This window comes from Taudactylus pleione, unplaced genomic scaffold (assembly GCF_031769625.1).
Source record: "Taudactylus pleione unplaced genomic scaffold, aTauple2 ptg000177l, whole genome shotgun sequence".
Lineage (NCBI taxonomy): Eukaryota > Metazoa > Chordata > Amphibia > Anura > Myobatrachidae > Taudactylus > Taudactylus pleione.
In genome coordinates this window covers 586,520-608,256 of record NW_028284579.1, presented here as the reverse complement: position 1 = coordinate 608,256, position 21,737 = coordinate 586,520, and the positions used below count along the sequence as shown (strand labels likewise).

The 21,737-nt window shown below is 33.6% G+C and overlaps 16 non-coding genes across 16 annotated transcripts; all 16 read left to right on the top strand.

The window, feature by feature from the left end:
* The first annotated feature begins 1,378 nt into the window (after positions 1–1,378).
* TRNAL-CAG (transfer RNA leucine (anticodon CAG)) lies at positions 1,379–1,461 on the top strand. Its single transcript has one exon. It is a non-coding gene; the product is annotated as a tRNA-Leu (tRNA).
* Positions 1,462–2,388: 927 nt separating this feature from the next.
* On the top strand, positions 2,389–2,471 carry TRNAL-CAG (transfer RNA leucine (anticodon CAG)). Its single transcript has one exon. It is a non-coding gene; the product is annotated as a tRNA-Leu (tRNA).
* Positions 2,472–4,409: 1,938 nt separating this feature from the next.
* TRNAL-CAG (transfer RNA leucine (anticodon CAG)) lies at positions 4,410–4,492 on the top strand. Its single transcript has one exon. It is a non-coding gene; the product is annotated as a tRNA-Leu (tRNA).
* Positions 4,493–5,420: 928 nt separating this feature from the next.
* On the top strand, positions 5,421–5,503 carry TRNAL-CAG (transfer RNA leucine (anticodon CAG)). Its single transcript has one exon. It is a non-coding gene; the product is annotated as a tRNA-Leu (tRNA).
* Positions 5,504–6,431: 928 nt separating this feature from the next.
* On the top strand, positions 6,432–6,514 carry TRNAL-CAG (transfer RNA leucine (anticodon CAG)). The gene has a single exon. It is a non-coding gene; the product is annotated as a tRNA-Leu (tRNA).
* Positions 6,515–8,453: 1,939 nt separating this feature from the next.
* TRNAL-CAG (transfer RNA leucine (anticodon CAG)) lies at positions 8,454–8,536 on the top strand. Its single transcript has one exon. It is a non-coding gene; the product is annotated as a tRNA-Leu (tRNA).
* A 932-nt stretch (positions 8,537–9,468) lies between these two features.
* TRNAL-CAG (transfer RNA leucine (anticodon CAG)) lies at positions 9,469–9,551 on the top strand. Its single transcript has one exon. It is a non-coding gene; the product is annotated as a tRNA-Leu (tRNA).
* A 928-nt stretch (positions 9,552–10,479) lies between these two features.
* Positions 10,480–10,562, top strand: TRNAL-CAG (transfer RNA leucine (anticodon CAG)). Its single transcript has one exon. It is a non-coding gene; the product is annotated as a tRNA-Leu (tRNA).
* A 928-nt stretch (positions 10,563–11,490) lies between these two features.
* TRNAL-CAG (transfer RNA leucine (anticodon CAG)) lies at positions 11,491–11,573 on the top strand. The gene has a single exon. It is a non-coding gene; the product is annotated as a tRNA-Leu (tRNA).
* Positions 11,574–12,501: 928 nt separating this feature from the next.
* On the top strand, positions 12,502–12,584 carry TRNAL-CAG (transfer RNA leucine (anticodon CAG)). Its single transcript has one exon. It is a non-coding gene; the product is annotated as a tRNA-Leu (tRNA).
* A 928-nt stretch (positions 12,585–13,512) lies between these two features.
* Positions 13,513–13,595, top strand: TRNAL-CAG (transfer RNA leucine (anticodon CAG)). Its single transcript has one exon. It is a non-coding gene; the product is annotated as a tRNA-Leu (tRNA).
* Positions 13,596–14,524: 929 nt separating this feature from the next.
* TRNAL-CAG (transfer RNA leucine (anticodon CAG)) lies at positions 14,525–14,607 on the top strand. The gene has a single exon. It is a non-coding gene; the product is annotated as a tRNA-Leu (tRNA).
* Positions 14,608–15,535: 928 nt separating this feature from the next.
* TRNAL-CAG (transfer RNA leucine (anticodon CAG)) lies at positions 15,536–15,618 on the top strand. The gene has a single exon. It is a non-coding gene; the product is annotated as a tRNA-Leu (tRNA).
* Positions 15,619–17,543: 1,925 nt separating this feature from the next.
* On the top strand, positions 17,544–17,626 carry TRNAL-CAG (transfer RNA leucine (anticodon CAG)). Its single transcript has one exon. It is a non-coding gene; the product is annotated as a tRNA-Leu (tRNA).
* A 928-nt stretch (positions 17,627–18,554) lies between these two features.
* TRNAL-CAG (transfer RNA leucine (anticodon CAG)) lies at positions 18,555–18,637 on the top strand. Its single transcript has one exon. It is a non-coding gene; the product is annotated as a tRNA-Leu (tRNA).
* Positions 18,638–20,569: 1,932 nt separating this feature from the next.
* TRNAL-CAG (transfer RNA leucine (anticodon CAG)) lies at positions 20,570–20,652 on the top strand. Its single transcript has one exon. It is a non-coding gene; the product is annotated as a tRNA-Leu (tRNA).
* Positions 20,653–21,737: the final 1,085 nt, after the last annotated feature.

Here is a 21,737-nt window from a genome sequence, read left to right as displayed (position 1 = left end):
ATCCCCTTTTCAATGTATTTTGGAAACTGCCACATTTGGAGTAATGATTTTCTTTCAATGCAGCTCTCAATCAATCAATACAAAATTCAGGCATTAATTGTAGAGCATGTGAAGATGTTATTTGTGTCAAGCATTTTCTCAAATATTTGGAAAATCCTAAACTATAGGTAATTCCGTGTTAATGTTATTTTTACAATATCTTTTTGATTTATCCAACTTTAAGCATCTTTGAAAAATAATTGAAAAAGCAATTTATTACTAATATTTGAATCAATAGTTTCAACAGCAGCATGGACATTGCACCTTTGAAAAAGTAATTTTGGTTAATTAGTTTTATCCAATTTTTATGAAACACAGTTTTTTATGTGTCAGGATATCCGAGCGGTCTAAAGCGCTGCGTTCAGGTCGCAGTCTCCTCTGGAGGTGTGGGTTCAAATCCCACTTCTGACAGTGTTCTTCTTTTTCTTCTTTGTTCTACAATGTCTCTTCCTTGTTGCTTGTGAAGAGAAATACTTAAGATATTCACTGCAATTCTGTTTCACAAACCACTTTGAAGAATAATCAACCTTCCATTATTTCTGCTTTATACCAATCAAAGAAAATGTTGCATTCTTCCCTAAAAATATGGACTTAAATATTACATCAGACATCAATATTATATGTATTTTTTTCTTTGGTCAACATTTTTTCATATACTGAGTTTGCAAAATAAAATATCCCTCAACTTCTGAATCAGGGCTCCATATCTCAGGAGTAAGAACACTGTTCTTTTAAGCCAGTGGTCTTGAACACAAACCCTACTTGTACACTCCTTCATAGCATCCAATCAAGCCCATAAGCCAAAATCATTAGCCAGTTCTTGGAAAGTTCATAAATGTCTTTTCTATGGTGAGTGAAAATACACAAGACAACAAATTCTAGACACTTGGAATCCAATCCTGAATAGAGCAAAAAAAATAATTACCGCATTTTTCCTTGGCATTCTATGAATTAGAAAAATAGATACTGCACATCCCCTTTTCAATGTATTTTGGAAACTGCCACATTTGAAGTAATGGTTTTCTTTCAATGCACCTCTCAATCAATCAATCCAAAATTCTGGCATTAATTGTAGAGCATGTGAAGATGTTATTTGTGTCAAGCATTTTCTCAAATATTTGGAAAATCCTAAACTATAGGTAATTCCGTGTTAATGTTATTTTTACAATATCTTTTTGATTTATCCAACCTTAAGCATCTTTGAAAAATAATTGAAAAAGCAATTTATTACTAATATTTGAATCAATAGTTTCAACAGCAGCATGGACATTGCACCTTTGAAAAAGTAGTTTTGGTTAATTAGTTTTATCCAATTTTTATGAAACTTAGTTTTTTATGTGTCAGGATGGCCGAGCGGTCTAAGGCGCTGCGTTCAGGTCGCAGTCTTCTCTGGAGGCGTGGGTTCAAATCCCACTTCTGACAGTGTTCTTCCTTTTCTTCTTTGTTCTACAATGTCTCTTCCTTGTTGCTTGTGAAGAGAAATACTTAAGCATTCACTGCAAATCTGTTTCACAAACCACTTTGAAGAATAATCAACCTTTCATTATTTCTGCCTTATATCAATCAAAGAAAATGTTGCAATCTTTCCTAAAAATATGGACTTAAATACTACTTCAGACATCAATATTATATGTATTTTTTTCTTTTGTCAACATTTTTTCATATACTGAGTTTGCAAAATAAAATATCCCCCAACTTCTGAATCAGGGCTCCATATCTCAGGAGTAAGAACACTGCTCTTTTAAGCCAGTGGTCATGAACACAAACCCTACTTGTACACTCCTTCATAGCATCCAATCAAGGCCATAAGCCAATATCATTAGCCAGTTCTTGGAAAGTTCATAAATGTCTTTTCTATGGTGAGTGAAAATCCACAAGACAACAAATTCTAGACACTTGGAATCCAATCCTGAATAGAGCAAAAAAAATAATTACCGCATTTTTCCTTGGCATTCTATGAATTAGAAAAATAGATACTGCACATCCCCTTTTCAATGTATTTTGGAAACTGCCACATTTGAAGTAATGGTTTTCTTTCAATGCACCTCTCAATCAATCAATACAAAATTCAGGCATTAATTGTAGAGCATGTGAAGATGTTATTTGTGTCAAGCATTTTCTCAAATATTTGGAAAATCCTAAACTATAGGTAATTCCGTGTTAATGTTATTTTTACAATATCTTTTTGATTTATCCAACCTTAAGCATCTTTGAAAAATAATTGAAAAAGCAATTTATTACTAATATTTGAATCAATAGTTTCAACAGCAGCATGGACATTGCACCTTTGAAAAAGTAGTTTTGGTTAATTAGTTTTATCCAATTTTTATGAAACTTAGTATTTTATGTGTCAGGATGGCCGAGCGGTCTAAGGCGCTGCGTTCAGGTCGCAGTCTCCTCTGGAGGCGTAGGTTCAAATCCCACTTCTGACAGTGTTCTTCCTTTTCTTCTTTGTTCTACAATGTCTCTTCCTTGTTGCTTGTGAAGAGAAATACTTAAGATATTCACTGCAAATCTGTTTCACAAACCACTTTGAAGAATAATCAACCTTCCATTATTTCTGCTTTATATCAGTCAAAGAAAATGTTGCAATCTTTCCTAAAAATATGGACTTAAATACTACATCAGACATCAATATTATATGTATTTTTTTCTTTTGTCAACATTTTTTCATATACTGAGTTTGCAAAATAAAATATCCCCCAACTTCTGAATCAGGGCTCCATATCTCAGGAGTAAGAACACTGCTCTTTTAAGCCAGTGGTCATGAACACAAACCCTACTTGTACACTCCTTCATAGCATCCAATCAAGGCCATAAGCCAATATCATTAGCCAGTTCTTGGAAAGTTCATAAATGTCTTTTCTATGGTGAGTGAAAATCCACAAGACAACAAATTCTAGACACTTGGAATCCAATCCTGAATAGAGCAAAAAAAATAATTACCGCATTTTTCCTTGGCATTCTATGAATTAGAAAAATAGATACTGCACATCCCCTTTTCAATGTATTTTGGAAACTGCCACATTTGAAGTAATGATTTTCTTTCAATGCAGCTCTCAATCAATCAATCCAAAATTCAGGCATTAATTGTAGAGCATGTGAAGATGTTATTTGTGTCAAGCATTTTCTCAAATATTTGGAAAATCCTAAACTATAGGTAATTCCGTGTTAATGTTATTTTTACAATATCTTTTTGATTTATCCAACCTTAAGCATCTTTGAAAAATAATTGAAAAAGCAATTTATTACTAATATTTGAATCAATAGTTTCAACAGCAGCATGGACATTGCTCCTTTGAAAAAGTAGTTTTGGTTAATTAGTTTTATCCAATTTTTATGAACTTAGTATTTTATGTGTCAGGATGGCCGAGCGGCCTAAAGCGCTGCGTTCAAGTCGCATTCTCTTCTGGAGGCGTGGGTTCAAATCCCACTTCTGACAGTGTTCTTCCTTTTCTTCTTTGTTCTACAATGTCTCTTCCTTGTTGCTTGTGAAGAGAAATACTTAAGATATTCACTGCAAATCTGTTTCACAAACCACTTTGAAGAATAATCAACCTTCCATTATTTCTGCTTTATATCAATCAAAGAAAATGTTGCAATCTTCCCTAAAAATATGGACTTAAATACTACTTCAGACATCAATATTATATGTATTTTTTTCTTTGGTCAACATTTTTTCATATACTGAGTTTGCAAAATAAAATATCCCCCAACTTCTGAATCAGGGCTCCATATCTCAGGAGTAAGAACACTGCTCTTTTAAGCCAGTGGTGTTGAACACAAACCCTACTTGTACACTCCTTCATAGCATCCAATCAAGGCCATAAGCCAATATCATTAGCCAGTTCTTGGAAAGTTCATAAATGTCTTTTCTATGGTGAGTGAAAATCCACAAGACAACAAATTCTAGACACTTGGAATCCAATCCTGAATAGAGCAAAAAAAATAATTACCGCATTTTTCCTTGGCATTCTATGAATTAGAAAAATAGATACTGCACATCCCCTTTTCAATGTATTTTGGAAACTGCCACATTTGTAGTAATGATTTTCTTTCAATGCAGCTCTCAATCAATCAATCCAAAATTCAGGCATTAATTGTAGAGCATGTGAAGATGTTATTTGTGTCAAGCATTTTCTCAAATATTTGGAAAATCCTAAACTATAGGTAATTCCATGTTAATGTTATTTTTACAATATCTTTTTGATTTATCCAACCTTAAGCATCTTTGAAAAATAATTGAAAAAGCAATTTATTACTAATATTTGAATCAATAGTTTCAACAGCAGCATGGACATTGCACCTTTGAAAAAGTAGTTTTGGTTAATTAGTCTTATCCAATTTTTATGAAACTTAGTGTTTTATGTGTCAGGATGGCCGAGCGGTCTAAGGCGCTGCGTTCAGGTCGCAGTCTCCTCTGGAGGCGTGGGTTCAAATCCCACTTCTGACAGTGTTCTTCCTTTTCTTCTTTGTTCTACAATGTCTCTTCCTTGTTGCTTGTGAAGAGAAATACTTAAGATATTCACTGCAAATCTGTTTCACAAACCACTTTGAAGAATAATCAACCTTCCATTATTTCTGCTTTATATCAATCAAAGAAAATGTTGCAATCTTCCCTAAAAATATGGACTTAAATACTACTTCAGACATCAATATTATATGTATTTTTTTCTTTGGTCAACATTTTTTCATATACTGAGTTTGCAAAATAAAATATCCCCCAACTTCTGAATCAGGGCTCCATATCTCAGGAGTAAGAACACTGCTCTTTTAAGCCAGTGGTGTTGAACACAAACCCTACTTGTACACTCCTTCATAGCATCCAATCAAGGCCATAAGCCAATATCATTAGCCAGTTCTTGGAAAGTTCATAAATGTCTTTTCTATGGTGAGTGAAAATCCACAAGACAACAAATTCTAGACACTTGGAATCCAATCCTGAATAGAGCAAAAAAAATAATTACCGCATTTTTCCTTGGCATTCTATGAATTAGAAAAATAGATACTGCACATCCCCTTTTCAATGTATTTTGGAAACTGCCACATTTGGAGTAATGATTTTCTTTCAATGCAGCTCTCAATCAATCAATACAAAATTCAGGCATTAATTGTAGAGCATGTGAAGATGTTATTTGTGTCAAGCATTTTCTCAAATATTTGGAAAATCCTAAACTATAGGTAATTCCGTGTTAATGTTATTTTTACAATATCTTTTTGATTTATCCAACCTTAAGCATCTTTGAAAAATAATTGAAAAAGCAATTTATTACTAATATTTGAATCAATAGTTTCAACAGCAGCATGGACATTGCACCTTTGAAAAAGTAGTTTTGGTTAATTAGTTTTATCCAATTTTTATGAAACTTAGTATTTTATGTGTCAGGATGGCCGAGCGGTCTAAGGCGCTGCGTTCAGGTCGCAGTCTCCTCTGGAGGCGTGGGTTCAAATCCCACTTCTGACAGTGTTCTTCCTTTTCTTCTTTGTTCTACAATGTCTCTTCCTTGTTGCTTGTGAAGAAAAGTACTTAAGATATTCACTGCAAATCTGTTTCACAAACCACTTTGAAGAATAATCAACCTTCCATTATTTCTGCTTTATATCAATCAAAGAAAATGTTGCAATCTTCCCTAAAAATATGGACTTAAGTACTACTTCAGACATCAAAATTATATGCATTTTTTTCTTTGGTCAACATTTTTTCATATACTGAGTTTGCAAAATAAAATATCCCCCAACTTCTGAATCAGGGCTCCATATCTCAGGAGTAAGAACACTGCTCTTTTAAGCCAGTGGTGTTGAACACAAACCCTACTTGTACACTCCTTCATAGCATCCAATCAAGGCCATAAGCCAATATCATTAGCCAGTTCTTGGAAAGTTCATAAATGTCTTTTCTATGGTGAGTGAAAATCCACAAGACAACAAATTCTAGACACTTGGAATCCAATCCTGAATAGAGCAAAAAAAATAATTACCGCATTTTTCCTTGGCATTCTATGAATTAGAAAAAGAGATACTGCACATCCCCTTTTCAATGTATTTTGGAAACTGCCACATTTGTAGTAATGATTTTCTTTCAATGCAGCTCTCAATCAATCAATCCAAAATTCAGGCATTAATTGTAGAGCATGTGAAGATGTTATTTGTGTCAAGCATTTTCTCAAATATTTGGAAAATCCTAAACTATAGGTAATTCCGTGTTAATGTTATTTTTACAATATCTTTTTGATTTATCCAACCTTAAGCATCTTTGAAAAATAATTGAAAAAGCAATTTATTACTAATATTTGAATCAATAGTTTCAACAGCAGCATGGACATTGCACCTTTGAAAAAGTAGTTTTGGTTAATTAGTCTTATCCAATTTTTATGAAACTTAGTGTTTTATGTGTCAGGATGGCCGAGCGGTCTAAGGCGCTGCGTTCAGGTCGCAGTCTCCTCTGGAGGTGTGGGTTCAAATCCCACTTCTGACAGTGTTCTTCCTTTTCTTCTTTGTTCTACAATGTCTCTTCCTTGTTGCTTGTGAAGAGAAATACTTAAGATATTCACTGCAAATCTGTTTCACAAACCACTTTGAAGAATAATCAACCTTCCATTATTTCTGCTTTATATCAATCAAAGAAAATGTTGCAATCTTCCCTAAAAATATGGACTTAAATACTACTTCAGACATCAATATTATATGTATTTTTTTCTTTGGTCAACATTTTTTCATATACTGAGTTTGCAAAATAAAATATCCCCCAACTTCTGAATCAGGGCTCCATATCTCAGGAGTAAGAACACTGCTCTTTTAAGCCAGTGGTGTTGAACACAAACCCTACTTGTACACTCCTTCATAGCATCCAATCAAGGCCATAAGCCAATATCATTAGCCAGTTCTTGGAAAGTTCATAAATGTCTTTTCTATGGTGAGTGAAAATCCACAAGACAACAAATTCTAGACACTTGGAATCCAATCCTGAATAGAGCAAAAAAAATAATTACCGCATTTTTCCTTGGCATTCTATGAATTAGAAAAATAGATACTGCACATCCCCTTTTCAATGTATTTTGGAAACTGCCACATTTGGAGTAATGATTTTCTTTCAATGCAGCTCTCAATCAATCAATCCAAAATTCAGGCATTAATTGTAGAGCATGTGAAGATGTTATTTGTATCAAGCATTTTCTCAAATATTTGGAAAATCCTAAACTATAGGTAATTCCGTGTTAATGTTATTTTTACAATATCTTTTTGATTTATCCAACTTTAAGCATCTTTGAAAAATAATTGAAAAAGCAATGTATTACTAATATTTGAATCAATAGTTTCAACAGCAGCATGGACATTGCACCTTTGAAAAAGTAATTTTGGTTAATTAGTTTTATCCAATTTTTATGAAACGTAGTTTTTTATGTGTCAGGATGGCCGAGCGGCCTAAGGCGCTGCGTTCAGGTCGCAGTCTCCTCTGGAGGCGTGGGTACAAATCCCACTTCTGACAGTGTTCTTCCTTTTCTTCTTTGTTCTACAATGTCTCTTCCTTGTTGCTTGTGAAGAGAAATACTTAAGATATTCACTGCAAATCTGTTTCACAAACCACTTTGAAGAATAATCAACCTTCCATTATTTCTGCTTTATATCAATCAAAGAAAATGTTGCAATCTTTCCTAAAAATATGGACTTAAATACTACTTCAGACATCAATATTATATGTATTTTTTTCTTTTGTCAACATTTTTTCATATACTGAGTTTGCAAAATAAAATATCCCCCAACTTCTGAATCAGGGCTCCATATCTCAGGAGTAAGAACACTGCTCTTTTAAGCCAGTGGTCATGAACACAAACCCTACTTGTACACTCCTTCATAGCATCCAATCAAGGCCATAAGCCAATATCATTAGCCAGTTCTTGGAAAGTTCATAAATGTCTTTTCTATGGTGAGTGAAAATCCACAAGACAACAAATTCTAGACACTTGGAATCCAATCCTGAATAGAGCAAAAAAAATAATTACTGCATTTTTCCTTGGCATTCTATGAATTAGAAAAATAGATACTGCACATCCCCTTTTCAATGTATTTTGGAAACTGCCACATTTGAAGTAATGATTTTCTTTCAATGCAGCTCTCAATCAATCAATACAAAATTCAGGCATTAATTGTAGAGCATGTGAAGATGTTATTTGTGTCAAGCATTTTCTCAAATATTTGGAAAATCCTAAACTATAGGTAATTCCGTGTTAATGTTATTTTTACAATATCTTTTTGATTTATCCAACCTTAAGCATCTTTGAAAAATAATTGAAAAAGCAATTTATTACTAATATTTGAATCAATAGTTTCAACAGCAGCATGGACATTGCACCTTTGAAAAAGTAATTTTGGTTAATTAGTTTTATCCAATTTTTATGAAACTTAGTTTTTTATGTGTCAGGATGGCCGAGCGGCCTAAGGCGCTGCGTTCAGGTCGCAGTCTTCTCTGGAGGCGTGGGTTCAAATCCCACTTCTGACAGTGTTCTTCCTTTTCTTCTTTGTTCTACAATGTCTCTTCCTTGTTGCTTGTGAAGAGAAATACTTAAGATATTCACTGCAAATCTGTTTCACAAACCACTTTGAAGAATAATCAACCTTCCATTATTTCTGCTTTATATCAATCAAAGAAAATGTTGCAATCTTCCCTAAAAATATGGACTTAAATACTACTTCAGACATCAATATTATATGTATTTTTTTCTTTGGTCAACATTTTTTCATATACTGAGTTTGCAAAATAAAATATCCCCCAACTTCTGAATCAGGGCTCCATATCTCAGGAGTAAGAACACTGCTCTTTTAAGCCAGTGGTGTTGAACACAAACCCTACTTGTACACTCCTTCATAGCATCCAATCAAGGCCATAAGCCAATATCATTAGCCAGTTCTTGGAAAGTTCATAAATGTCTTTTCTATGGTGAGTGAAAATCCACAAGACAACAAATTCTAGACACTTGGAATCCAATCCTGAATAGAGCAAAAAAAATAATTACCGCATTTTTCCTTGGCATTCTATGAATTAGAAAAATAGATACTGCACATCCCCTTTTCAATGTATTTTGGAAACTGCCACATTTGGAGTAATGATTTTCTTTCAATGCAGCTCTCAATCAATCAATCAATCCAAAATTCAGGCATTAATTGTAGAGCATGTGAAGATGTTATTTGTATCAAGCATTTTCTCAAATATTTGGAAAATCCTAAACTATAGGTAATTCCATGTTAATGTTATTTTTACAATATCTTTTTGATTTATCCAACTTTAAGCATCTTTGAAAAATAATTGAAAAAGCAATGTATTACTAATATTTGAATCAATAGTTTCAACAGCAGCATGGACATTGCACCTTTGAAAAAGTAATTTTGGTTAATTAGTTTTATCCAATTTTTATGAAACGTAGTTTTTTATGTGTCAGGATGGCCGAGCGGTCTAAGGCGCTGCGTTCAGGTCGCAGTCTCCTCTGGAGTCGTGGGTTCAAATCCCACTTCTGACAGTGTTCTTCCTTTTCTTCTTTGTTCTACAATGTCTCTTCCTTGTTGCTTGTGAAGAAAAGTACTTAAGATATTCACTGCAAATCTGTTTCACAAACCACTTTGAAGAATAATCAACCTTCCATTATTTCTGCTTTATATCAATCAAAGAAAATGTTGCAATCTTCCCTAAAAATATGGACTTAAATACTACTTCAGACATCAATATTATATGTATTTTTTTCTTTGGTCAACATTTTTTCATATACTGAGTTTGCAAAATAAAATATCCCCCAACTTCTGAATCAGGGCTCCATATCTCAGGAGTAAGAACACTGCTCTTTTAAGCCAGTGGTGTTGAACACAAACCCTACTTGTACACTCCTTCATAGCATCCAATCAAGGCCATAAGCCAATATCATTAGCCAGTTCTTGGAAAGTTCATAAATGTCTTTTCTATGGTGAGTGAAAATCCACAAGACAACAAATTCTAGACACTTGGAATCCAATCCTGAATAGAGCAAAAAAAATAATTACCGCATTTTTCCTTGGCATTCTATGAATTAGAAAAATAGATACTGCACATCCCCTTTTCAATGTATTTTGGAAACTGCCACATTTGGAGTAATGATTTTCTTTCAATGCAGCTCTCAATCAATCAATCCAAAATTCAGGCATTAATTGTAGAGCATGTGAAGATGTTATTTGTATCAAGCATTTTCTCAAATATTTGGAAAATCCTAAACTATAGGTAATTCCATGTTAATGTTATTTTTACAATATCTTTTTGATTTATCCAACTTTAAGCATCTTTGAAAAATAATTGAAAAAGCAATGTATTACTAATATTTGAATCAATAGTTTCAACAGCAGTATGGACATTGCACCTTTGAAAAAGTAATTTTGGTTAATTAGTTTTATCCAATTTTTATGAAACTTAGTTTTTTATGTGTCAGGATGGCCGAGCGGTCTAAGGCGCTGCGTTCAGGTCGCAGTCTCCTCTGGAGGCGTGGGTTCAAATCCCACTTCTGACAGTGTTCTTCCTTTTCTTCTTTGTTCTACAATGTCTCTTCCTTGTTGCTTGTGAAGAGAAATACTTAAGATATTCAGTGCAAATCTGTTTCACAAACCACTTTGAAGAATAATCAACCTTCCATTATTTCTGCTTTATATCAATCAAAGAAAATGTTGCAATCTTTCCTAAAAATATGGACTTAAATACTACTTCAGACATCAATATTATATGTATTTTTTTCTTTTGTCAACATTTTTTCATATACTGAGTTTGCAAAATAAAATATCCCCCAACTTCTGAATCAGGGCTCCATATCTCAGGAGTAAGAACACTGCTCTTTTAAGCCAGTGGTCATGAACACAAACCCTACTTGTACACTCCTTCATAGCATCCAATCAAGGCCATAAGCCAATATCATTAGCCAGTTCTTGGAAAGTTCATAAATGTCTTTTCTATGGTGAGTGAAAATCCACAAGACAACAAATTCTAGACACTTGGAATCCAATCCTGAATAGAGCAAAAAAAATAATTACCGCATTTTTCCTTGGCATTCTATGAATTAGAAAAAGAGATACTGCACATCCCCTTTTCAATGTATTTTGGAAACTGCCACATTTGTAGTAATGATTTTCTTTCAATGCAGCTCTCAATCAATCAATCCAAAATTCAGGCATTAATTGTAGAGCATGTGAAGATGTTATTTGTGTCAAGCATTTTCTCAAATATTTTGAAAATCCTAAACTATAGGTAATTCCGTGTTAATGTTATTTTTACAATATCTTTTTGATTTATCCAACCTTAAGCATCTTTGAAAAATAATTGAAAAAGCAATTTATTACTAATATTTGAATCAATAGTTTCAACAGCAGCATGGACATTGCACCTTTGAAAAAGTAATTTTGGTTAATTAGTTTTATCCAATTTTTATGAAACTTAGTTTTTTATGTGTCAGGATGGCCGAGCGGTCTAAGGCGCTGCGTTCAGGTCGCAGTCTCCTCTGGAGGAGTGGGTTCAAATCCCACTTCTGACAGTGTTCTTCCTTTTCTTCTTTGTTCTACAATGTCTCTTCCTTGTTGCTTGTGAAGAGAAATACTTAAGATATTCAGTGCAAATCTGTTTCACAAACCACTTTGAAGAATAATCAACCTTCCATTATTTCTGCTTTATATCAATCAAAGAAAATGTTGCAATCTTTCCTAAAAATATGGACTTAAATACTACTTCAGACATCAATATTATATGTATTTTTTTCTTTTGTCAACATTTTTTCATATACTGAGTTTGCAAAATAAAATATCCCCCAACTTCTGAATCAGGGCTCCATATCTCAGGAGTAAGAACACTGCTCTTTTAAGCCAGTGGTCATGAACACAAACCCTACTTGTACACTCCTTCATAGCATCCAATCAAGGCCATAAGCCAATATCATTAGCCAGTTCTTGGAAAGTTCATAAATGTCTTTTCTATGGTGAGTGAAAATCCACAAGACAACAAATTCTAGACACTTGGAATCCAATCCTGAATAGAGCAAAAAAAATAATTACCGCATTTTTCCTTGGCATTCTATGAATTAGAAAAAGAGATACTGCACATCCCCTTTTCAATGTATTTTGGAAACTGCCACATTTGGAGTAATGATTTTCTTTCAATGCAGCTCTCAATCAATCAATCCAAAATTCAGGCATTAATTGTAGAGCATGTGAAGATGTTATTTGTATCAAGCATTTTCTCAAATATTTGGAAAATCCTAAACTATAGGTAATTCCATGTTAATGTTATTTTTACAATATCTTTTTGATTTATCCAACTTTAAGCATCTTTGAAAAATAATTGAAAAAGCAATGTATTACTAATATTTGAATCAATAGTTTCAACAGCAGCATGGACATTGCACCTTTGAAAAAGTAATTTTGGTTAATTAGTTTTATCCAATTTTTATGAAACTTAGTTTTTTATGTGTCAGGATGGCCGAGCGGTCTAAGGCGCTGCGTTCAGATCGCAGTCTCCTCTGGAGGCGTGGGTTCAAATCCCACTTCTGACAGTGTTCTTCCTTTTCTTCTTTGTTCTACAATGTCTCTTCCTTGTTGCTTGTGAAGAGAAATACTTAAGATATTCAGTGCAAATCTGTTTCACAAACCACTTTGAAGAATAATCAACCTTCCATTATTTCTGCTTTATATCAATCAAAGAAAATGTTGCAATCTTTCCTAAAAATATGGACTTAAATACTACTTCAGACATCAATATTATATGTATTTTTTTCTTTGGTCAACATTTTTTCATATACTGAGTTTGCAAAATAAAATATCCCCCAACTTCTGAATCAGGGCTCCATATCTCAGGAGTAAGAACACTGCTCTTTTAAGCCAGTGGTCATGAACACAAACCCTACTTGTACACTCCTTCATAGCATCCAATCAAGGCCATAAGCCAATATCATTAGCCAGTTCTTGGAAAGTTCATAAATGTCTTTTCTATGGTGAGTGAAAATCCACAAGACAACAAATTCTAGACACTTGGAATCCAATCCTGAATAGAGCAAAAAAAATAATTACCGCATTTTTCCTTGGCATTCTATGAATTAGAAAAAGAGATACTGCACATCCCCTTTTCAATGTATTTTGGAAACTGCCACATTTGTAGTAATGATTTTCTTTCAATGCAGCTCTCAATCAATCAATCCAAAATTCAGGCATTAATTGTAGAGCATGTGAAGATGTTATTTGTGTCAAGCATTTTCTCAAATATTTGGAAAATCCTAAACTATAGGTAATTCCGTGTTAATGTTATTTTTACAATATCTTTTTGATTTATCCAACCTTAAGCATCTTTGAAAAATAATTGAAAAAGCAATTTATTACTAATATTTGAATCAATAGTTTCAACAGCAGCATGGACATTGCACCTTTGAAAAAGTAGTTTTGGTTAATTAGTCTTATCCAATTTTTATGAAACTTAGTGTTTTATGTGTCAGGATGGCCGAGCTGTCTAAGGCGCTGCGTTCAGGTCGCAGTCTCCTCTGGAGGCGTGGGTTCAAATCCCACTTCTGACAGTGTTCTTCCTTTTCTTCTTTGTTCTACATTGTCTCTTCCTTGTTGCTTGTGAAGAGAAATACTTAAGATATTCACTGCAAATCTGTTTCACAAACCACTTTGAAGAATAATCAACCTTCCATTATTTCTGCTTTATATCAATCAAAGAAAATGTTGCAATCTTCCCTAAAAATATGGACTTAAATACTACTTCAGACATCAATATTATATGTATTTTTTTCTTTGGTCAACATTTTTTCATATACTGAGTTTGCAAAATAAAATATCCCCCAACTTCTGAATCAGGGCTCCATATCTCAGGAGTAAGAACACTGCTCTTTTAAGCCAGTGGTGTTGAACACAAACCCTACTTGTACACTCCTTCATAGCATCCAATCAAGGCCATAAGCCAATATCATTAGCCAGTTCTTGGAAAGTTCATAAATGTCTTTTCTATGGTGAGTGAAAATCCACAAGACAACAAATTCTAGACACTTGGAATCCAATCCTGAATAGAGCAAAAAAAATAATTACCGCATTTTTCCTTGGCATTCTATGAATTAGAAAAATAGATACTGCACATCCCCTTTTCAATGTATTTTGGAAACTGCCACATTTGGAGTAATGATTTTCTTTCAATGCAGCTCTCAATCAATCAATCCAAAATTCAGGCATTAATTGTAGAGCATGTGAAGATGTTATTTGTATCAAGCATTTTCTCAAATATTTGGAAAATCCTAAACTATAGGTAATTCCATGTTAATGTTATTTTTACAATATCTTTTTGATTTATCCAACTTTAAGCATCTTTGAAAAATAATTGAAAAAGCAATGTATTACTAATATTTGAATCAATAGTTTCAACAGCAGCATGGACATTGCACCTTTGAAAAAGGAAATTTTGGTTAATTAGTTTTATCCAATTTTTATGAAACGTAGTTTTTTATGTGTCAGGATGGCCGAGCGGTCTAAGGCGCTGCGTTCAGGTCGCAGTCTCCTCTGGAGGCGTGGGTTCAAATCCCACTTCTGACAGTGTTCTTCCTTTTCTTCTTTGTTCTACAATGTCTCTTCCTTGTTGCTTGTGAAGAAAAGTACTTAAGATATTCACTGCAAATCTGTTTCACAAACCACTTTGAAGAATAATCAACCTTCCATTATTTCTGCTTTATATCAATCAAAGAAAATGTTGCAATCTTCCCTAAAAATATGGACTTAAATACTACTTCAGACATCAATATTATATGTATTTTTTTCTTTGGTCAACATTTTTTCATATACTGAGTTTGCAAAATAAAATATCCCCCAACTTCTGAATCAGGGCTCCATATCTCAGGAGTAAGAACACTGCTCTTTTAAGCCAGTGGTGTTGAACACAAACCCTACTTGTACACTCCTTCATAGCATCCAATCAAGGCCATAAGCCAATATCATTAGCCAGTTCTTGGAAAGTTCATAAATGTCTTTTCTATGGTGAGTGAAAATCCACAAGACAACAAATTCTAGACACTTGGAATCCAATCCTGAATAGAGCAAAAAAAATAATTACCGCATTTTTCCTTGGCATTCTATGAATTAGAAAAATAGATACTGCACATCCCCTTTTCAATGTATTTTGGAAACTGCCACATTTGGAGTAATGATTTTCTTTCAATGCAGCTCTCAATCAATCAATCCAAAATTCAGGCATTAATTGTAGAGCATGTGAAGATGTTATTTGTATCAAGCATTTTCTCAAATATTTGGAAAATCCTAAACTATAGGTAATTCCATGTTAATGTTATTTTTACAAGATCTTTTTGATTTATCCAACTTTAAGCATCTTTGAAAAATAATTGAAAAAGCAATGTATTACTAATATTTGAATCAATAGTTTCAACAGCAGCATGGACATTGCACCTTTGAAAAAGTAATTTTGGTTAATTAGTTTTATCCAATTTTTATGAAACTTAGTTTTTTATGTGTCAGGATGGCCGAGCGGTCTAAGGCGCTGCGTTCAGGTCGCAGTCTCCTCTGGAGGAGTGGGTTCAAATCCCACTTCTGACAGTGTTCTTCCTTTTCTTCTTTGTTCTACAATGTCTCTTCCTTGTTGCTTGTGAAGAGAAATACTTAAGATATTCAGTGCAAATCTGTTTCACAAACCACTTTGAAGAATAATCAACCTTCCATTATTTCTGCTTTATATCAATCAAAGAAAATGTTGCAATCTTTCCTAAAAATATGGACTTAAATACTACTTCAGACATCAATATTATATGTATTTTTTTCTTTTGTCAACATTTTTTCATATACTGAGTTTGCAAAATAAAATATCCCCCAACTTCTGAATCAGGGCTCCATATCTCAGGAGTAAGAACACTGCTCTTTTAAGCCAGTGGTCATGAACACAAACCCTACTTGTACACTCCTTCATAGCATCCAATCAAGGCCATAAGCCAATATCATTAGCCAGTTCTTGGAAAGTTCATAAATGTCTTTTCTATGGTGAGTGAAAATCCACAAGACAACAAATTCTAGACACTTGGAATCCAATCCTGAATAGAGCAAAAAAAATAATTACCGCATTTTTCCTTGGCATTCTATGAATTAGAAAAAGAGATACTGCACATCCCCTTTTCAATGTATTTTGGAAACTGCCACATTTGGAGTAATGATTTTCTTTCAATGCAGCTCTCAATCAATCAATCCAAAATTCAGGCATTAATTGTAGAGCATGTGAAGATGTTATTTGTATCAAGCATTTTCTCAAATATTTGGAAAATCCTAAACTATAGGTAATTCCATGTTAATGTTATTTTTACAATATCTTTTTGATTTATCCAACTTTAAGCATCTTTGAAAAATAATTGAAAAAGCAATGTATTACTAATATTTGAATCAATAGTTTCAACAGCAGCATGGACATTGCACCTTTGAAAAAGTAATTTTGGTTAATTAGTTTTATCCAATTTTTATGAAACTTAGTTTTTTATGTGTCAGGATGGCCGAGCGGTCTAAGGCGCTGCGTTCAGATCGCAGTCTCCTCTGGAGGCGTGGGTTCAAATCCCACTTCCTTTTCTTCTTTGTTCTACAATGTCTCTTCCTTGTTGCTTGTGAAGAGAAATACTTAAGATATTCAGTGCAAATCTGTTTCACAAACCACTTTGAAGAATAATCAACCTTCCATTATTTCTGCTTTATATCAATCAAAGAAAATGTTGCAATCTTTCCTAAAAATATGGACTTAAATACTACTTCAGACATCAATATTATATGTATTTTTTTCTTTGGTCAACATTTTTTCATATACTGAGTTTACAAAATAAAATATCCCCCAACTTCTGAATCAGGGCTCCATATCTCAGGAGTAAGAACACTGCTCTTTTAAGCCAGTGGTCATGAACACAAACCCTACTTGTACACTCCTTCATAGCATCCAATCAAGGCCATAAGCCAATATCATTAGCCAGTTCTTGGAAAGTTCATAAATGTCTTTTCTATGGTGAGTGAAAATCCACAAGACAACAAATTCTAGACACTTGGAATCCAATCCTGAATAGAGCAAAAAAAATAATTACCGCATTTTTCCTTGGCATTCTATGAATTAGAAAAAGAGATACTGCACATCCCCTTTTCAATGTATTTTGGAAACTGCCACATTTGTAGTAATGATTTTCTTTCAATGCAGCTCTCAATCAATCAATCCAAAATTCAGGCATTAATTGTAGAGCATGTGAAGATGTTATTTGTGTCAAGCATTTTCTCAAATATTTGGAAAATCCTAAACTATAGGTAATTCCGTGTTAATGTTATTTTTACAATATCTTTTTGATTTATCCAACCTTAAGCATCTTTGAAAAATAATTGAAAAAGCAATTTATTACTAATATTTGAATCAATAGTTTCAACAGCAGCATGGACATTGCACCTTTGAAAAAGTAGTTTTGGTTAATTAGTCTTATCCAATTTTTATGAAACTTAGTGTTTTATGTGTCAGGATGGCCGAGCTGTCTAAGGCGCTGCGTTCAGGTCGCAGTCTCCTCTGGAGGCGTGGGTTCAAATCCCACTTCTGACAGTGTTCTTCCTTTTCTTCTTTGTTCTACATTGTCTCTTCCTTGTTGCTTGTGAAGAGAAATACTTAAGATATTCACTGCAAATCTGTTTCACAAACCACTTTGAAGAATAATCAACCTTCCATTATTTCTGCTTTATATCAATCAAAGAAAATGTTGCAATCTTCCCTAAAAATATGGACTTAAATACTACTTCAGACATCAATATTATATGTATTTTTTTCTTTGGTCAACATTTTTTCATATACTGAGTTTGCAAAATAAAATATCCCCCAACTTCTGAATCAGGGCTCCATATCTCAGGAGTAAGAACACTGCTCTTTTAAGCCAGTGGTGTTGAACACAAACCCTACTTGTACACTCCTTCATAGCATCCAATCAAGGCCATAAGCCAATATCATTAGCCAGTTCTTGGAAAGTTCATAAATGTCTTTTCTATGGTGAGTGAAAATCCACAAGACAACAAATTCTAGACACTTGGAATCCAATCCTGAATAGAGCAAAAAAAATAATTACCGCATTTTTCCTTGGCATTCTATGAATTAGAAAAATAGATACTGCACATCCCCTTTTCAATGTATTTTGGAAACTGCCACATTTGGAGTAATGATTTTCTTTCAATGCAGCTCTCAATCAATCAATCCAAAATTCAGGCATTAATTGTAGAGCATGTGAAGATGTTATTTGTATCAAGCATTTTCTCAAATATTTGGAAAATCCTAAACTATAGGTAATTCCGTGTTAATGTTATTTTTACAATATCTTTTTGATTTATCCAACTTTAAGCATCTTTGAAAAATAATTGAAAAAGCAATTTATTACTAATATTTGAATCAATAGTTTCAACAGCAGCATGGACATTGCACCTTTGAAAAAGTAGTTTTGGTTAATTAGTTTTATCCAATTTTTATGAAACATAGCTTTTTACGTGTCAGGATGGCCGAGCGGTCTAAGGCGCTGCGTTCAGGTCGCAATCTCCTCTGGAGGCGTGGGTTCAAATCCCACTTCTGACAGTGTTCTTCCTTTTCTTCTTTGTTCTACAATGTCTCTTCCTTGTTGCTTGTGAAGAGAAATACTTAAGATATTCACTGCAAATCTGTTTCACAAACCACTTTGAAGAATAATCAACCTTCCATTATTTCTGCTTTATATCAATCAAAGAAAATGTTGCAATCTTCCCTAAAATATGGACTTAAATACTACTTCAGACATCAATATTATATGTATTTTTTTCTTTGGTCAACATTTTTTCATATACTGAGTTTGCAAAATAAAATATCCCCCAACTTCTGAATCAGGGCTCCATATCTCAGGAGTAAGAACACTGCTCTTTTAAGCCAGTGGTGTTGAACACAAACCCTACTTGTACACTCCTTCATAGCATCCAATCAAGGCCATAAGCCAATATCATTAGCCAGTTCTTGGAAAGTTCATAAATGTCTTTTCTATGGTGAGTGAAAATCCACAAGACAACAAATTCTAGACACTTGGAATCCAATCCTGAATAGAGCAAAAAAAATAATTACCGCATTTTTCCTTGGCATTCTATGAATTAGAAAAATAGATACTGCACATCCCCTTTTCAATGTATTTTGGAAACTGCCACATTTGTAGTAATGATTTTCTTTCAATGCAGCTCTCAATCAATCAATCCAAAATTCAGGCATTAATTGTAGAGCATGTGAAGATGTTATTTGTGTCAAGCATTTTCTCAAATATTTGGAAAATCCTAAACTATAGGTAATTCCGTGTTAATGTTATTTTTACAATATCTTTTTGATTTATCCAACCTTAAGCATCTTTGAAAAATAATTGAAAAAGCAATTTATTACTAATATTTGAATCAATAGTTTCAACAGCAGCATGGACATTGCACCTTTGAAAAAGTAGTTTTGGTTAATTAGTCTTATCCAATTTTTATGAAACTTAGTGTTTTATGTGTCAGGATGGCCGAGCGGTCTAAGGCGCTGCGTTCAGGTCGCAGTCTCCTCTGGGAGTTCAAATCCCACTTCTGACAGTGTTCTTCCTTTTCTTCTTTGTTCTACAATGTCTCTTCCTTGTTGCTTGTGAAGAGAAATACTTAAGATATTCACTGCAAATCTGTTTCACAAACCACTTTGAAGAATAATCAACCTTCCATTATTTCTGCTTTATATCAATCAAAGAAAATGTTGCAATCTTCCCTAAAAATATGGACTTAAATACTACTTCAGACATCAATATTATATGTATTTTTTTCTTTGGTCAACATTTTTTCATATACTGAGTTTGCAAAATAAAATATCCCCCAACTTCTGAATCAGGGCTCCATATCTCAGGAGTAAGAACACTGCTCTTTTAAGCCAGTGGTGTTGAACACAAACCCTACTTGTACACTCCTTCATAGCATCCAATCAAGGCCATAAGCCAATATCATTAGCCAGTTCTTGGAAAGTTCATAAATGTCTTTTCTATGGTGAGTGAAAATCCACAAGACAACAAATTCTAGACACTTGGAATCCAATCCTGAATAGAGCAAAAAAAATAATTACCGCATTTTTCCTTGGCATTCTATGAATTAGAAAAATAGATACTGCACATCCCCTTTTCAATGTATTTTGGAAACTGCCACATTTGGAGTAATGATTTTCTTTCAATGCAGCTCTCAATCAATCAATCCAAAATTCAGGCATTAATTGTAGAGCATGTGAAGATGTTATTTGTATCAAGCATTTTCTCAAATATTTGGAAAATCCTAAACTATAGGTAATTCCGTGTTAATGTTATTTTTACAATATTTTTTTGATTTATCCAACCTTAAGCATCTTTGAAAAATAATTGAAAAAGCAATTTATTACTAATATTTGAATCAATAGTTTCAACAGCAGCATGGACATTGCACCTTTGAAAAAGTAGTTTTGGTTAATTAGTTTTATCCAATTTTTATGAAACATAGCTTTTTACGTGTCAGGATGGCCGAGCGGTCTAAGGCGCTGCGTTCAGGTCGCAATCTCCTCTGGAGGCGTGGGTTCAAATCCCACTTCTGACAGTGTTCTTCCTTTTCTTCTTTGTTCTACAATGTCTCTTCCTTGTTGCTTGTGAAGAGAAATACTTAAGATATTCACTGCAAATCTGTTTCACAAACCACTTTGAAGAATAATCAACCTTCCATTATTTCTGCTTTATATCAATCAAAGAAAATGTTGCAATCTTCCCTAAAAATATGGACTTAAATACTACTTCAGACATCAATATTATATGTATTTTTTTCTTTGGTCAACATTTTTTCATATACTGAGTTTGCAAAATAAAATATCCCCCAACTTCTGAATCAGGGCTCCATATCTCAGGAGTAAGAACACTGCTCTTTTAAGCCAGTGGTGTTGAACACAAACCCTACTTGTACACTCCTTCATAGCATCCAATCAAGGCCATAAGCCAATATCATTAGCCAGTTCTTGGAAAGTTCATAAATGTCTTTTCTATGGTGAGTGAAAATCCACAAGACAACAAATTCTAGACACTTGGAATTAAATCCTGAATAGAGCAAAAAAAATAATTACCGCATTTTTCCTTGGCATTCTATGAATTAGAAAAATAGATACTGCACATCCCCTTTTCAATGTATTTTGGAAACTGCCACATTTGTAGTAATGATTTTCTTTCAATGCAGCTCTCAATCAATCAATCCAAAATTCAGGCATTAATTGTAGAGCATGTGAAGATGTTATTTGTGTCAAGCATTTTCTCAAATATTTGGAAAATCCTAAACTATAGGTAATTCCGTGTTAATGTTATTTTTACAATATCTTTTTGATTTATCCAACCTTAAGCATCTTTGAAAAATAATTGAAAAAGCAATTTATTACTAATATTTGAATCAATAGTTTCAACAGCAGCATGGACATTGCACCTTTGAAAAAGTAGTTTTGGTTAATTAGTCTTATCCAATTTTTATGAAAGTTAGTGTTTTATGTGTCAGGATGGCCGAGCGGTCTAAGGCGCTGCGTTCAGGTCGCAGTCTCCTCTGGGAGTTCAAATCCCACTTCTGACAGTGTTCTTCCTTTTCTTCTTTGTTCTACAATGTCTCTTCCTTGTTGCTTGTGAAGAGAAATACTTAAGATATTCACTGCA